The sequence below is a fragment of the Geospiza fortis genome, unplaced genomic scaffold (assembly GCF_000277835.1).
Source record: "Geospiza fortis unplaced genomic scaffold, GeoFor_1.0 scaffold219, whole genome shotgun sequence".
In the NCBI taxonomy this organism is placed as follows: domain Eukaryota; kingdom Metazoa; phylum Chordata; class Aves; order Passeriformes; family Thraupidae; genus Geospiza; species Geospiza fortis.
Genome location: NW_005054376.1, coordinates 663,124 through 681,439, shown reverse-complemented (window position 1 = coordinate 681,439; position 18,316 = coordinate 663,124). Strand labels below are relative to the sequence as shown.

General features: G+C 38.8%; 1 protein-coding gene across 1 annotated transcript in view; it reads right to left on the bottom strand.

The window, feature by feature from the left end:
• Positions 1-18,316, bottom strand: part of CDYL (chromodomain Y like) — a 63,696-nt gene that overhangs the window by 23,466 nt on the left and 21,914 nt on the right. The gene's annotated exons all lie outside the window — the stretch shown is intronic.

Below are 18,316 nucleotides of genomic sequence, written 5' to 3'. Positions count from 1 at the left end.
GAGTTATAAGAAACTCTGCATCTCCATTTGATCTCAGAATATGCCTCCACATCACTAATGTGTTGCCTAAGATTAACAGCTGACTGGAACAAAAGTTATTGCTTATAGTTTTCCATTTAGTTTTTATCTATACTTCAACATATTTGTGTTTTGCAATCATAAACACCTTGTCTTTTCTTAGTTATGATACCTGATGACTTTTCCATGCCAGCTACATCACAAAAGATACCACACCATTAGATATTTCCCCCTACAGCTCGGTCAAAATGCTATCAATCTCAAAGATTTTTAAGCTGCTCTTTTGAATCATCACAATTAAGAAAAATGTTGCAGTGGGATCATCCTTTTCATTAATTTTTAAACAAAATTATAAACTTATTGAAATTTCTAGAAGAAGTAATGTGGGGTTTGTTTTTCAAAGAGGAATTACTCCCCTCCTGACCCCACCTCTCACCCCACAAAATCAGGTAAGAGACTACAAGCAAGAAGCAGCATGATCATATCTTTGCTCATATCAGACCAACACTGTAAACAGAGCAACCAAGTTCATTCCTGATACAAGGAGGAAGTCTGCTGCACGCATGTCCTCAGGCTTGATTGCTCTTGCTGCAAACTGGCATTCTGTTTAGCTGGAGAAATTCAGGAAGATCATTCCTTCCATAAGCCTCAGTATACTCCTGTGACATGGGCAAGCAGCACATACTGAATTACTTTGAGGTACTTAAGTATCAATCTAGTTTACATAACATCAAAATTAAGATTTGTTTCCTTTCACTACTCTGTTTCTTCCTTGTATAGCCTGCCACATCAGAAACAAGTCACTCATAGCAGGTATTTCTGCCTGACCCAGAAAAAATGCAGCTGGGTTCCTTAACACCATCCCTGCATCCACTGATGCATCTGCAGAACCATTCCAGAATTCAACCAAACGCCAGTTTTAAAACTATCATCTGTACTTTTACCTCCTTTGTTTTCCCCTTTCCCAGTCTCGAGTAAGACCAATGGAATCCTAAACCAAATCTACAAAAAAAATTAAATACAGTTCAACTATCTCCAAGTATCTGGGCAGAAGCATTAGTGTTTTCCTTCTCTAGGTTCATTATTTAAACAGAAATATCAACTTCTGACTAAGTGTCAAGAAATGAGTAATAAACTGACATAAAGAAATGAAGACGTGCCAGAACCCCAACAAAACCTGACAAAAATCAATATAACAGCAGGAACAAGCCAAACATCTTTGTGGGCTGCATTGGGTAAACTTTCAGCCTGATCAATTCCCATGTGTAGCCAGTGACCAGGAACTCATCTGGAAGAGGTAGGGGGAAAGAGGACTGGATAACAGAGTAACATGAAAAGCACCATATCTAAAGATAACATCAACACATTCTTCTCCAGTTTAGTGCCTAGCAAATAGCAATTAGCATTTTAAAATCCACTTCCTGCCATGAATCTATCTTCTAATATTTCAGTTCCTGCAATTGGGAACTACTTTTTCAAACACAGCATAACTTGTACTTTAGACAACATCTGTGGACTAGTTTATTTTCACTGTAAAAAACTGCCTGTGATGTAAACTCCTGAAACTCCCCCCAAAAAATAATGAGAAAAACCGTTGCAGGTATCTGCAAGAGAAATACAGTGTAATTTCATTGCTGCCATCAATTTGTAGTTTATCAATGCTTAGTTAGAGAAAAAAAGGAACGAGAAAAGTTGTCCCAGGAAAGAACCTGCAAACAGGATGTCCTGCTGAGACACAAAGTACAGTGGGAGCATCTGCTGAGGCTGCCACAGTCTGCAGTGGGATGAAGCATGAACAGGGACGATTGTCGGAGACATCTTTTGTGACAAATTTTCTTTTAAGATTTTTCTTGCTGAAGCTGAGAAGTTCAGCAACAAGATGTAAACAATAAGTTATCTGCTGCTGTAGAATGCAACAAGTCTGTCTAAATTAGCCCAGCTTAGATGTTTACAGCTGATAGCTAATCTGGGGAGAGAACTCTCTCAGACAGAGTCGGAAAGAGTTGCCTTGTTATCATTCTTTACTTTTCTATTCTTAGCTTAGCAAGCTTCTGAAAAGCTCTCCTGTTTTTTCTTTGTAGTATAGTTATAGCATATGTATATATCATAAAATAATAAATCAAGCCTTCTGATAATAAAGTTAACCTTCTCGTCTCTTCCTTCACCCAAGAACCCTTGTGACAACCGTCACAGTCAGAGAAGTGTGACTATTCATCACCTCCTCTTCACAAACAGGGATTTCCCTTCCTGCTAGGTCCAGGCAGCAAGAGTTTTAACTACAATAAATGCTAGAGTAGACTACAAGGAGAGGAAAAAGGACTAAAGTTCAAGCTAAGGCTTCACAAATCTGTCTAACAAATGCTCCAGTAAGCCCCCAGAAAACATTGTTAGAGAGCACCCTGACATCTCTGAGAATTATATTAGTGCAATGTGTACTCAAAAAGCCGATGTGGGATTATTTAGTTGCCAACTTTGTCAGTCTTCTGAAGGACAGAGAAAACAGTGCAAAGGATACAGACTCTAAAGCTGATAGGAAAGGTTTTATTCCTAAACTAATGGCTATTGTAAATAGTAGATTTCACTGCAGAACACATTCCTTTCACATGCCCTAACACATTGCGCGTGCAGATGTGGTACGTAGGGACATGGCTTAATGGTGGACTTGCCTGTGCTGGGTTAAGATGAACTTAAGGCTCTTTCCAACCTAAATGATTCTATGATTACCAGCCCATCAAACAATTTTGTTTCCAGAGAGAGACTCACACTGTTCCACCTTGGGTGGTTCTCTCACAACTGCTTCTCCCCAAGATAAATCTTACATTTTGCATACTAGCCAGGATGAAAAACCTTTCCCCTTCCTTTTAGGATGATTAAGGCTTAAAGTTCAAAATTTCCCTTTCTTTTTCATCTAGCTTATATATATTCTTTGTAAAATATGAAAACCCAGTATGATGACCATGAAGTAGGAATTAGTCAAATGCAGAAGTGGGCAAATACTGGATTTTGGCTCACAGGGTAAACCAGAAAGACAACAAACCTAAACAGGTGATTCTTTTGTTTTGAGATTTACTTCTTTTATGGATCAGTTTTCAAACTGTTCTGAAGTAAAAATACTGCTTCAAAACAGGGTCAGATGTGTATTTAATAAATTGCAGTAACTTGTAAATAGGATTCTATGTCTGCCTGGTCAAAGCTTTACTTCTCCTGAAATTTCTATTGTTAAAAGGAATGTTACCTGTATCCATTCAGGAATAATATAATTTTAGCATTTACTACTGGAGTTACTGTAGTAGTTTTAATTCTTTTGGAATATGAACATGAATCCACAGTCTTCATGTTACTTGTAGCAAATATAAACATGAAACAATAAAATTTGCTAACACTAATAACAGCAGTTGAGGAAGGTTAAAATTGAAACAGAAGGAACCCAGGAAAGGAAATATGCTACATTTAAAATTGATTGTAGCTTTAGTCCCACATGTGCTTAGCTAAAAGACAGAAATTATTTAATTGAAAATATGTTTTCTTTATGTTGTAAAGTAAAATCAGTGGCTTGGATTCAGGCCTGTGCTGCTTCTAGATCACTCTTTGAAAGGGTCTGTCAGTGATTTTGCTCTGCTTTGGTAACTTAAACTGTGTGACCATGTCAGTGGTCATAAAGCAACTGGAAACAACAACTTTTAACAATTATTTTCCTTCAAAAAACACCCCCTCTACCGGTAGGATTCCATTAGAAAAGCCTAAGCATTTACCCCACACAGGCTCTCTACTGAGTTAGCTCTACAGAGTGACTGCCCTGCACAGTCATACTACACAACGAAGCAAATAACCAGGAATCATAAGTAAAGGAAGTGAAGTACATTTAAAATAATCGATATCCACTGCTGTGTTGCATTTCACCTTATTATATGCCCAAGAGGTGCCTTACAATGTCCTGATACAACCAAACACTTCAACAAGCAAACTCAAGTCAAACACTGAAAACAAAAATTCCCCCCATTTTGTAGTTCTCACAGACAAAAAACCATTCAACAGCAACCCAAGCATCTCCAGAGGCATGCACATTATTTTCAATGAAAAATTTGCTCATAAAACTCTTTTCCACTACATCCTTGACCAGCTAGAGTTATCAACACTGCTGATGTCCTGAGGGCATCTACAAAAACAGATGGCATTCCAACTCCATCACATTGCCTAAACCACCTTCTGCTCCACCAGATGACCCTCAGAGAAAATGTACCTCCATTTTGCAGTTCCTTGCTTTTATTCCTGCACACTGACACAATAGCTACTAGCTGGCACATGCTGTGACTCCAGAGCTACAGGTGTTTCTCAGTGTCCCTGATGGATTCCTCTGCATGTGAAAACTGATTGAACCAACAACTGCATCTGCAGAGCAGTCTGGGGAGAAGGAGGATGGATAAGATGACAAAGGTCTTTTCCAGCCCTATTTTCTAGTATTCTGTGATGCATCTGTGATCACACTGTGTAACACTTGTGCCTTTCTTTCCCCACTACCTAAAGGCAGTTGCCTTTCAACCAGCTGGAATACAAAGACAAGGTACCTGGATCCACGGTATCAGGTGCAGATTAGCAAACTGCGGACAGTGACAATTGGATTCTCAGCTAACTGCTGCTTTCAGTTGTGATGGGGAGAGCTCTGCCTGTGTCCTTCAATCAACCCTGGAGGGAAAGAATCCTCTTCTGTGGAGAGACCTGAATATTTGTCTGGGAAGCCACAACCACAGCTCCAATATATGTATCTGTACCTCTGCCATAAAGCTTAGCGTCTCATGCTATGTAAGGTCTTTGTAAAAATGTTGCTATGGATTACAGTCTCCACTCTGAAATGATAATTCCTGCACTGATCTCAGTGCTACAAAAACTACTCTTGGGGTACACATTATTTGCAAAATACTTCCAAATCAGAAGACTGGATCTATGACTGGGTATAAGAAATGATAGCCTTCTAACAGTTTAAAAATAATGATGAGAAAGACAGCCTGGGGTAAGAGGAAACTTCCCGATGATCAGATTAAAAATGACAATTCCATTTTTCTTCAAGGGTAAGGAACAAGAACAGCCATTCATCAAGGGAAACTGCTAATCTCCTTAGTTTCAGCACAACCAAAATACTGTCTAAATTAAATATGGGTGATGTTATTGGATAAACTTTCTGCAATACCTTTTGAGCTGCCCAAGGGAGTTTATGGCTAACTCTAGGAATCATTCTCTGAGATGACCTTCTGCAATGCTTGGTGTTAAACTAGAATTTGGCAGGGTTACAGAGAGAAAAGTAAAGCCAGTCTGATTCCCCTAATATATTGGCATTTAAGTGTGGACCATGATAAAATCACTTTTCCCCTGACATTGGGGGAGTCTGGACTATCTGATGAAACAATAGCAAGAGTAGACATATATAGTTCAAGAGTGCCATGCTTCCCTGGCTTACTGCATTTATCAAGGTGGGATGACAACAGTTAATTTCTGAGGGTATTTTTTCCCAGTTTTTTGACTTATAGTAGTTCTGCTACTCCCTGCTTTGTCCAGCATTGCCCAGTGTTACTACTCACGAATGCTGGAAGTTAACTGATAAACAAAGCCTATGGGGGAGGGAAGGGGGAAATTAGTTTTCCGTGAGTTTCAGCCAAAGCAGAGCCAGTTCTCTCTTGAGGGGCCTTCAGGTTCCTCCTTTTTTTCCTGCACTAAATCAAGGAATACTTTGTCAGGGAAACATTCTCACGAGCCACAAGAGTGCTCAGTAGCTGAACAGGAGTTGCAGGAGGGGGTTTCAGGCTGGCAGTGCTTCTGTCCCTCTGCCACCTCACAGCTGCTGGCCCAGGCTGGCAGGCAGGAGGTGATGGGCTCCCAGCAGGACAGGCATGGACAGGACACAGCAAGGGCACAGAGACACCCCTGTACAGCAAAGCACAGGGTCATGTCAGAGAAAGGTAAAAAAGCCTGATGAAACTAATCAAGGAGGAAGGAGGTGGATGGGAAAGGAGCTGAAGCAGAAAGAGCACTTAGCTGTCTGCCAGCAGAGGCAGCCACAGCTGGCTGCAATTTGGTGAGCAGCCTGCTTCCCCACCTGGTCCGCCCAGAGATAGCCTCAGCTGCCCCAGGTCCAGTCACCCCATAGCAAAAGGAGCTGCTTACAAAACTCTGTCACTTCAAAGCTAAATAAAATACACCCACAAACCAAACAAAAACAGTTTTTAATGACATCTATTTCTATGCTGAGGAGATCTGTTTGCTGAAAAGGAGACTGCTTCCTCTGCTGTTAGCATCGTGTTAGTAGGAAACATCTGCAGGCATCGTTACATTCATTTCTAAGCCAGACTGTGCTCAGTGTAGGCGATCTTCAGGCAACGTAATGGATAAAAAACAAAGAGGGTTTTGCTGAGTGTGCACACAGCCAAACATTTTTAGAAAGACTTAGAAGGTGGCCAAGTCTGAACGGATTATAAATGATAATGATAGCAAAAGCACATCTCTGATACACACGGCAAAGCTCTGTTAAATTGCAAATCATTGCACAAAGGCCTGTATGAGGAAGAGATTATCAGCTCCACTGCCTTTGACAGCAAAGATATTCAGAAAGCAAACTGCGGAGCAACACATGGCATTCTCAGGATATGGGAATTCCTGACATCCCATACATTTCTACCATATAATTCCCTCTGATACAAGCCCAATAGTCATTGCAGAACCATCTGCTATTGACATTTTCCTTTCCTTTATCCTCTAGTAATTTAAGTTTGGATAATAGGTAAAGACCCTGAGGTTTTTGCCCCTCCTCTTCTTAGAAGACTAAAATCTCAAGCCAATAAAATTTCTTCACTTTCACAAAGTTTAAATACTGCAAGTAAGATGGCTAAAAACAAATCCAGCCCTAAAAAATGCGACATATAGCAATGACTCCCCCTTACACTTTCAATGAAGAACTAACCATCAGGCATTGCACTGGAAGTTCACCTGTGTGAATGCACACACACACGAAGTTCTTTGTAAACCTTTTTTTGTTTGTTTTTTCTTTTGTTTTAAAAATTTCTTCCTGAAAAATATATTCCTTAGTATTAGTCTATAATACTAAGAGATGTTAATTTGCAGTGAAAAGTGTTCCTTCTCATCTGCTTAGCAAAGCTGCATTTATGATTCAAAACCATCATTTATTGTTAAATTCAGTTGCTGTAGAGGGTTTTTTTTGCCAGTGTAATTGATTCTTTTACTATGTGGATTTTAGTATTAAACATAATTAAAGTAATTTAACATTGTATCATCTAATTTACATTTATAACCTATATTTCAAAAATAGCTCTTATTATCAATTAGTAAAGACTCATTTCTTCATTAATTTAACAATATGACCACTTAAAGATGTATTTTCTTTCACAAAATATTACAAAGTACATATTCATAAGTCATACTATAAAAAAGCAAAAGTGACATATCAATAAATATGAACAATCAGAAGCACACAGGCATTTTTCAGTGTATATATATGTTCATCCCAAACTTGATACATTTTGAAAATTAGTCATTCAAATTGAGTATTCACATTCCTATGGAAAGTTCCAAGTACTGAAATTTCATAAATAAACAAACAAAACATTTAAGAGTAGTCCATGAGCATATATACATGAGATTTAGAGCAAAGAAGGCCAGTGCAACTTGAAACACTTGCCAGACCATAACCTCAAGAGAGAGTAAGAATAGCAACATTATGGCAGCACTAAGGTTAGCAAAGTCCTAACCACTAAGGCATTGAAGGATAGAATATTACTTCTGCTGTGCTGGTAACAACTGCAATAAAAAAAATGTAACAGAATCCTGGGTATTTCAGGCAAACCCATCTGGTAAAACAGAGTGTTTGCCTACTGAATTCCTTTGGTTTGTAACAATGTACAATGTTTTGAGAGAAAGATACACAGACAAAGAAAATAAATACCCTCCAAACTTTAAAATATTTGTGTTTTAGATGTTCATCTGTTTCTCAATTTAAAATGTCTAACAATGGTTGCAAGAGCAAATAAAAAAAACCCCAAATATAGACCAACCACAAATACTGACATCCTACAGAAATCTAAATATTTTAAAGACGGAACCAAGACAAAACAAAGAACATCTTTCTGTAGGCCTTCACAATAAAACTGACTGGCAGAAAAAGGGGGCTGTGGAACAGCAAGCATCAGATGAAGCAGAGTGTCTTCTGCCCAGAAAAATTCGGCAGGTTTGAGGGAATAAGCTTTCAAAGTAGGAAATGTTTTACAGAAATCTGCACTCAGTGAAGCCTGAGGTGCTCTTATATAGCATTCCTTGCTGTCTTACAGATTTTTACTGCTTAAATCCTCTCAAGTAATCTGGAAATCCAAGAGTAACATTCTCTGCAGGTTTCATTTCTATCCCATTACCATTCCCTGTGACTTTTCACTTCACAGCAAGTGAAAAACTGTTACACAGTAAGGACCAAAAACATGGGAAAAAAACCCACAAAAAACCCCACCACCACAAAAAAACCCCAAAAAACAAACAAACAAAAAACAACAACAAAAAACCCAAACAAAAACCCCCAAAAAACAAACCCCCCCCCCCCCAAAAAAAAAAACCAAACCAAAAAACCACTATTGGTATCAAAACCCAAACCCATGCTATGGGGATTGTATTGAAAAGCCAAAACAGTAGGGCAAAAAAGTGAAGATAATATACAGACAGAGAAATAAGAAGTATAAATCTGAACTTAGTTCTGAGGTATAATTTTTTTTTTATTGAGTACCAACAAACAGAATAGTATTTGCCTCTATTGTAAAAGAACAAACTGACTTTGAAGGAAGAAAGACACACAAGTGTTCCAAAAGCCCCCTAAAACACATCCACCTCATCACAAGTAAAATTCAACTTCTTATTAAAAATACAAAATAGAGGTTTGAAAAAGTATTAGCTCTTTTATGGAAAGATCGAAATATGGTAAATTATCTCCATTATTATAAAGCAATTAACTACCAGAAGTATGCAACTATAATTATGAGAAAAATCACACATGCCAGTGACCTTAATGAAAATTCATACTGGAAATGAGCAAAGAATCTCTGTAAGAAAGAACATATCCATATGCTCCAAAACATAAGATAGCACTCTTTCAGTGCCAGACAGCCTATGTCCTTGGCACTCGTTTATTTTAAGCCAAAAACTGAAACCTCAGGAACACAACAATTCATTACCCATTACAGCAGGTTACCAGAAGAAGTTTATAATATGTTAAGTAAACAAAATGGCCTCTACCTCCTAGCTGGAGCCATCTATTTTATTTATATTATGCACTGAAACGAGGCTCAGAAAAGTAATTTCAGAAGCATAATGAGAAAGCACTGATGAGATGCTCTCAAAAAATAGTGGACAAAATCTCTTTTTCTCCTTTTTGAAACACTCAGATTTGTAGGTCACAAATCATTCAGTGATTTGCTATTGAGCCTTTCTCCCACCAGACTGGGTTTTTCAATAATCACCTGAGAAAAATCATGACAAGACCAAAAGAAACAGAAGAGGCAGCAAATGTCCTTCATTTTCATGAATGAAACTACTCTTCACAGCATATTAACTGTCTTCATAAAACTTAGGGATTTAGATCAGGCTGATTGATGCTTCTGTAGCACTTACAACCAACCTGAAGAGCTTTCTTAATGACCTCATGTTGATCTTAGATCCCTGGCATGACCAGGCAGCAGAATAGCTGAGAAGTAGGGATTTTCTATATACTTAACAGACACAGATTTAGGATATCCTATTTTCCTGACCTTTAGTAACATGCCAAAAGAAAAACCAAACAAAAAAGATCTCAACCAAATAATAAAACACCTCACCAAATGTATCAAATTATATAGCTTTAAGTTTACAGTAGAGATATGGAGATTATTCCTGTTTAGATTTACTCATGTTATTAATTCACAGCAGCAGACTCAGGCAATGAAATATGATTTCTCCCCAAGTCATGCAAAAAAACCCCCAAACACTTGATTCTATGGTCTGTCCAGCAAATTTTGCAGACAAAAGCCTATTATACTGACAGTAAAAACCAAACAGTGTTGATTAAAGCATATTTCATTTAACTGAGATATAATAACACACATCCCCTTATTACTTATTCAGTCATGACGTTTGGAAGGAACCTCAGGAGATCATCTAATCCAAACCCCCTGCCAAAGCAGGGTGACCTGGAGCAGGTGACACAGGAACACATGAGGTGGGTTTGGAATGTCTCCAGAGAGGCAGACTCCACAACCTCCCTGAGCAGCCTGTTCCAGTTCTCTGCCATCCTCAATTTAAAGAAGTTCTTTCTTGTGTTGAGTTGAAATTCTTGTGTTTTAGTTTATGGCCAACACTGAAACAAGTCTGGCACCATCCTGTTGACACCCACCCACTTTTGAGATATTTATATGCGTTGTTGAGACCTCTCAATTTTCCTTTCTCCAGACTAAACAGGCCCAGCTCCCACAGTCTGTCCCCACAAGAGATGCTCCAAACCCTAAATCATCTTTGTGGTTGTTGACTGGACCCCCTGCAGCAGCTCCTTGTCTTTCCTGTACTAAGGAGCCCAAAAATGCACACAGCACTCCAGATGTGGCCACACAAGGGCTGAGCAGAGGAGGAGGATCACCTCCCTTTTCCTGCTGGCCACTCTTCCTGATGCACCCCAGGATATCATTGGTGCTCCTGGCCACAAGGACACACTGCTGGCTCATTGTCAACTTGTCACCCACCAAGACTCTGAGGTCCTTCTCTACAGAGCTGCTCTCTAGGGGGTCAGCCCCCAGCCTACACTGCTACTTGGGGTTATTCCTCCCCAGGTGCAGGACCCCACACTTACCCTTGCTGAACCTCATTGGCTCTGCCCAGCTCTCCAGCCCATCAAGGTCCCACTGAATGGCAGCACAGCCTTCAGGTGTGTCAGCCACTCCCCCCAGTTTAGTCAGGGAAGTTACTGAGGATACATTCCATCCCTTCATCCAGGTCATTCACAAACAAGTTGGGTAAGACTGCAGCCAGAACTGCTCCCTGGGGAACACCACTGACTGCAGGCCTCCTGCTGGTTTCTACCTGTATCATTACCTCTAGACCACAAAAGCTGCCAATTAGCTTGGATATGTATTACATCAATAGCCATCCTCTTCTGTGGAATTTACAAGGCAGGAGTCTCTGAAGCAGTCATTCCAAAACTGGGTATCAGTTTCTGGAATTTTATGGGGCAGGTAATAAATTAGACAAAGTGAATGTTAAGACACAATTAAGTTCATTTTCCATGCAATCTCAAATGTATTTCTACTGGTATGTGTACACATCACCACAAATTCCACTATCAAATCAATATACAAATATTTCACCTTAGAAAATCCATGTTTAAGAATTCTGTTGTGCTACTTCCCTCTCAGGTGCACTAGAAGGAAGCTACCCCACTGCAGCTTCCACACAGCAGTAGTTATGATTTGCCACTGACAGAAGAAAAAGCAAACCTGCAATTGCATGCAACCACAAGAGGCCCTAAATTAAGTATTTCTGCTCAACCTGTAAATGAAGACAATTTTCTCATTTGCACAGTGAGCCAGGATACCTTTTCTGTCACTGACCAGTGTCAAAAGTATCACTTTACACTCCAAACCTTCTGGACTAGTACCTCTTATTAAGTATATTGTTCTTGAGGGCATTTTTCCTCTTTCTTCTAGCAAACTGTTCCTCTTACAGAACTATAAAAATTCTTGTAAACATCCTGTGATAGCCCATAAACTGCAGACTATATTTAAATGTTGAAACATGCATTTTTATTTGTCAAACTCTTGCACAAACACTTGAAATTAGGTGGTCTTTCCTGGTATCTTGAAAAGAAAATATAAGGGACAACAACTACCAATATTTTTATTAAGCACACAGACAATTTTCCTTTAAATTTAACAACGAAGCATTCCAATCCATTCCAGTGGTGACCCTATGAAGTTGGTTCTTTAAAAGCCTGAGGTCATATTTACCTTGCAAACAAGAAAAACCCAACACAGACTAGATTTGTCAGCTTTCTAGGATATGTTTAAAACCAGCAAGAGTCAAAGGTTTTCAGGAAAGTCTCAGGTAATGCTTCACTGCTTATGTCATTAAATAGGTCAAAAAATAATTTGAACAGTCTTAAAGTGAAAAGCATGCATGGCACAAGGACAAGTGGGTTATTAGAATACACATGCTGTTTCTTTAAGCCTGAGACAGGAAGCCAGATCCTGGACAGGAAAAGTTTGTAGCAGAATTCACTTAACTGAAAGTCTGCCAGTTTATAATTAGTAACCTCACTCATTATGTTTTGTTTTTTCTTTTTAAATCTTAGCCAGGCATTTGTTTGACCAAAAACACTGTCCATCATTCTGTACAGCTATCAAACAAAATGAAACTAGAAGATGACTTTCTTGTATGATGTCAAGCTAGAAGTGATAAGATTAATGTGGAAAGTCATTATTTCAATACATATCCTAGTAGTATATAAATCTGTGATATTCTGAGAATGTGTATTTCCCTCCACCATCTGAATAACAGCCTTAATACAGATGAGCTCAGGCCCAGTAACAAGGCTACTAGTTCACATACCTACAGCCCAAGTGATTTATAAATCATTTACCTTCACACAGAAAAAGATTAAAATAACTATGGCACCATGTTAAAAGAAAGGATGAGGATCACTGGGAATGTATGGGAGAAGAAAGGATTGTCACTGTGGAATGAGGAGGAACAAGCACAGAACTCAGATTATTCAAATGTAGTGCATAATTTTTTGGAAAGTCTGGAGGTAAAAATGAAACAGAAAGTGCAACTGATTCAGCAGGGTCAACTACTGAAACTGCAGGTCACTGTGCAATAAAAGTCAGTACACTACAAACACTGGGAATTGCATGTGTGGAGAAAAAAAAATAGTAAAAGTAAGAAAGAAATGAGTTTGTTGCATCCTGCAAATATCTGCAGAGAACATCACCTGACCAGACTGAGCAAGCAATGCATAGCACAGACAGCTGCAGATCTTGGGCTGCTGATCTTTAAAAGTGGAGCAATCTTTAAAATCTGATAGGCAAAACATGTAGTATTTTCAACTGATTTGGGAACAGCACACACTTGATTTAAATTTAAACTTGATCAAAATTTGAGGCACACATAAATTAAAGCAGCCCAAGGTTGCCCTTGATAGTGGGATGGACAAACCTCATGTGGGGCAGTTCAGGGGGCTGCCATCACCCAGAAGGCAAGCAGAGTGGGAGGAGAGTGGGTCACAACTTCCAAGTAGGTCACAAGGCTATTCCCTCCCTTCTATAGAGGAGGAAGGTAGGGCAGTGAGAACAGCCCAGTCCTGCATGGAGACAGCAAAATGCTGTGCCTTTCTGGTGCCAGTCAAAAAACCATAACCATAACCCAGGACACTCACTGAAGGAAAAGAAAAAAAAGGGGAAAACCAAAAATAAAAAAGAAATACATTTTCTTGCCATAATGGAATATATATTGGTGCAATGGGAGCAAATAAGGTATTATGCTGTGCTGAGAACCATGTGAGTTGTCTTTAGCACCCTTCTAGCTTTACAAGGATAAAATTAGGAAGTCTTCAGACTCTAGAAAGTCTCACAGGTGCCAATGTCACCCCTAAGTTTGAGAAAAAACAAAGCAAGGTTAGGAAATCTCAGAAGGTCACGGCTGCTGGATTAGACAAGCCTGGCCAAAAAGCTGTGCTGGGACAGCTCAGGAGTGTCACTGGAACACTGGCTATAGGAACTGGGGGGACGACACTGGTACAACCCTTCCCAGTGGAATTATTACGTTTCCCCCTGTAAATACCCTTGGACCACCGCTGTTATTTTTTCAATAAAATTTTGGATCCTACTCTTGGCCACCCAATTTTGAAGAGACACATCTCCAGCCCTCAAAAAAACCACAACACAAAGCCACCACCAGCACAACCACCCCACACACCTACAACCAACCTCTACAGGTTGCTTGAAATCAAGTAAGAAACCTAATGATAAGGGGTAATGGGGAAAGAGAATAGATGTTTTTGAGACTGGTGGCAAAACAAGGAATTATTCACAAAGGGTAACAACCACTGGAAGATGAGAGAAGCAAGGTATATGAATAATTGAAAAATACATGAAGAAATTCACACACTATCAAACTAAAATTACTCTTCAAGTCAAAGGTCTGCCTTGGGCCCAATTCTAGTCAGTACTTTTTAATCAAGACTCAGATAATGGAAGAGAAACTATACTCATGAAATGAACAGATTACATCAAATTAGAAGGACTGCAAATGTTTAGAAGGGGAGTATTGTATTTCTAAATTATAGTGCTGAATTTGAAAGACAGCTTGAAAAGAGATTTTTTATTTGTATGGAAGAAAAATAAAACATGCATTAAAAATATGAAATAACAGACTATGGAGCAGAACATAGGAAAGTTTATTGAGATATATAGTCAATCATGAAGTCTACACCCTTTAACAATGTTAATATATAAAAGAAGGCAACATCCAATTCAATGGCACATTGATAAGAAAACTTTATATGTGCAAATGACAATACATTCTACTAATTATCTGCTGAAACAATCCAGTTTTGAGAAATGTACCTCAAAAGAGATACTTTGGACTGTTCATGGCTGATCAACTAAGTCAAGAGATTTAAATACAATGCATAAAATGAAAGATTAACAGATTAGGGTCTTTTTAGTCCCCATAAGGAACAAGTATCAAGATCTGACACCGTTCTACAGCATGTGCAAGTCAGATATTAATTGTTTGTTGGAAGAATCACTACTGAATGGCTTTGGCTGGACCTGTACCAATTAGAATATACTGAGGAAAGAAAAGAAGTGGACTTTTCAAATAAAAGCAGTATGAAAGGAGAGTTAGAGATGGTTTAATTCCCATTATACATGTATTTTAGGAACCAATCATGCAACCTCTGTTAGGGAAAACAAATGCTCAATTCTGCCTTAGTACAAGAATGGACTAAGATGATCAGCATCTCCTAGAGTCCAAGCTGTAGCCCCTACAAAATCCCTGAGGTTTAAAAATAAATTCCGCTTTCCACACACATAGTTCCAGTTTCAATGCTATCGTATTTTGAACGAAGGCCAATATTTATTGCTTCAGTGACATGTTGTTCTACACAGCTCTCAAACTTAAGATGTTTGGTATTTCTAACTGGAGAAAACGTGTTGGAGTAACAGGTTTACTATAAACAGATGCCATCTTGCTAGTTTGAAGCCATTGGTAGAAATCAGCATCACTAAAGACCGAGCCAATATGAGCATTAACTCCCTAAACCTACTAAATCTACTAGAATCTACTAAATCTACTACTAAATCTACTGCTAGACCTAAACCTACTTGAGAGCATACACCACAGGATTCCCATCTGGTAACAATACCTCCTTGAAAATTCCTAATTGACCTCTCCAATTCTTAAAATTTCTAACAAAGACTGGAAGGCTACATGTCCAAATAATAAAATGATTCAAGCATTAATAACACTTAACAAAGTCTGGATACAGTTTATGAGCTCGATTTGACTATTTGCTGAGGTAGATGGGAAATTCTCAGAATGAAGTCCCTCTTTTCCCTCTGAAATCAAATTTCCAGTGTTGAAACTTAACAAGTAAAAACTATACTGATTTTGGTTCCTGCAGTTTATGTAGGATGGCATGACACATTAGAAAAAGCACTTAACGAGAGCTGATGATCATGTTTTATTTAACTACCAAACACACATCACTGCAGAAGCACAACTAGATTATTCCTGGAGGTGCACATTAAGATATGTGGGGCAATGGAGGGGTGTAACCAGTGAAATTCTGACATTAGGCTTAAAAAATTTTAGAGTTCACAAAGAGGTTAAGTCAAGTACTGGAACAAGTGTCCTTGCAAATATTTTAAACAAGCCCTGAGCAACCTTCACAAGGACATCAAAATGTATGATGAAAAGCAAAACAAAAACCCAGAACCTGAGGCACAAGACTGAATCACATAATTTTTTTCAATAACCAAATACAACCCAATGTATCCTGTTCATTGGACTAACTGCTAGATCTTGGGAATTATTCTTACTATAGAGCTGAGTAAAGAATAGTGACATATTAACCTGTTAAATACTGCCTTTCAAAACTTGTTTAGCCTCTATCTCTCTATGACCTGCTATCACATTATTCAAAATCAAGTCAAAAGGCAACTTCCTTCATCAGTTCCAAAAAGTTACACAGACTAAAGGCTCAGGCCACATTTTGCTGGGTCTGAATTACAAACTTACAAGGGTTTGAGCGAGGTACCTTCGCTCTTATAATTCACATGGACATAGCTACCGGTGCAAAGAATGAAAATGGCTAAACTAAATTGTCATTAAAAAGGCCCTGTATTAGCCGAGTTGAGACATAAAGCTATCCTTCCACTGCTGTAAGAATTCAGAGGTTTCTATGTTTCTATGTTCATATATTACATATTGCCAGTACTTGAAGAAGCTGCATAGTCTATTGCATCAGGTTATGGGCAACTAAGAGATTGTTAATTGGAGGGCCTCAGTCATATCTCTGTCTCTACTCATTGTAATAAGGGCTTTTGCTCAATGAAGAAATCACCTTTGGAAACTCTCCCCACCACTCTACCAGCTATTTTTAGGAGGAAAAAAAGAAAAACTAAACCTTTTCAAAATACACCTAGGGCATGCTTCAGTAAGCAGCACTGCGAGTTTCAAGGTCCTGCTTTGCCCAGTTGCCTGCTGGTTTCAGCCCGTGCTCAGTCCCTTTAAATAGCCTGTCACAAATTAAAGGATATGAACAAGAACAAGCAGCCAAAACCATGGAGTGATAAGCAGGACAGATAGAAGGAAAAAATACATTGTGCAAGCAAGTGTAGGCTTAATGTGTAACCACAGAACTTAACAGGGGGGAAAGTATGGCTTGGGCTAGGTTGCCTAATAGAAACCTGTGGCTGTATTTCTCCTTCTCTTCAAGAAAGAATGAAGATTTCGAAGAGGCTGCATGCTGAAGAAGACATTTAAACTGAACTGATAGTTACTGAAGAATATACTTAAAATTTTCCTTACTTTTTCAGAACTTCACAGCCTACACAATGCAAGGGAAAAAAAAAAGAAAAGCAGTGTGTTTGTGAGACCTTTTATCTTAAAATCTATTCACACTGGATCTCCCTGCAGGTATCTTTCCAGACTACAGCTCAGCCTGACACATTTAAAATTAAAAAGTCTCTCCGGTGAAATGCTAGTCTCCAGACAATTGCAACAAAAAAAAAATCATAAAAGATCACAACAAAACAAAACAACCCCAATCCTCTTTTTGTTAAAGGGTGGAAACACAATTTAAAAAATCCTCACTCTTTTCTTGTATTCATCAGGCTCCTTATGCCAAATGAGCTTTCACATCCAAGACAAAGCCCGGAGTTTGAGCCGCAGAGGTCTACCAAAGTATCATGTAAGTCCACCTCTACTCTGGTCCTCAGCTGAGATGGAGGCTAAAGGAAGAAATTACAAATGGCAAAGGCAAGCCCTTTATTAGAATGACCTCAGCTGAAGTTTTAATAACCAGCCTACACAGTTGCTCCTTGTCAGCACACTCAGGCATTCAGGGAGGCGTAACAGTCTGCACGGCTCTTGGTGGGAAGAGCAGAGGTTGCCAGAAGGAAGTGTTTGGAGGGCACATAACCAAAGCTGGGCTATGTGTACACAACTGAAACATAAGCTGCTTTTCTGCAAGCAAGCTCTTTTAATAGGAATCCAGTTTATTTATTTATTCAGAAGCAGATGGCATCCTCTCAAGATGTTATGCAGAACATGACACACAAAACAAGTATATTCATCTGAGCATATTTTTTCTAATCAACTCCCTGCTATTCATCATTAAGTGACAAACAAAAATTTAGTCTCCAGAGTCTGATAATACTCTAGGCTAACTGAAGTTAACTCAGGATACAGCAGTAAGTGATGAAATGTAATGACTTGTAATGCACTGGAGCACAGACTAGATTACGTCAGTGTCTTTTGACTTAAAAGGTTCTACAAAAAAAAAGCATTCCAACTACAGGAAAAAAAATATTACAAATTGCAGCCTCCGTACTGATGAGCACATTTGATAGACAAGCCCCATGACCTATGGTTACTCAGAAGTGCCTAACAGAATTTTTTGTATTTCTACAAAGAGAACAAAAGGTAAGAAATCTTGTCAATGTGTTAGTAATACTGCCATGCAATCACTGTGTTGTAGGATTCTGTGTGGCATTGCTGATAGCTT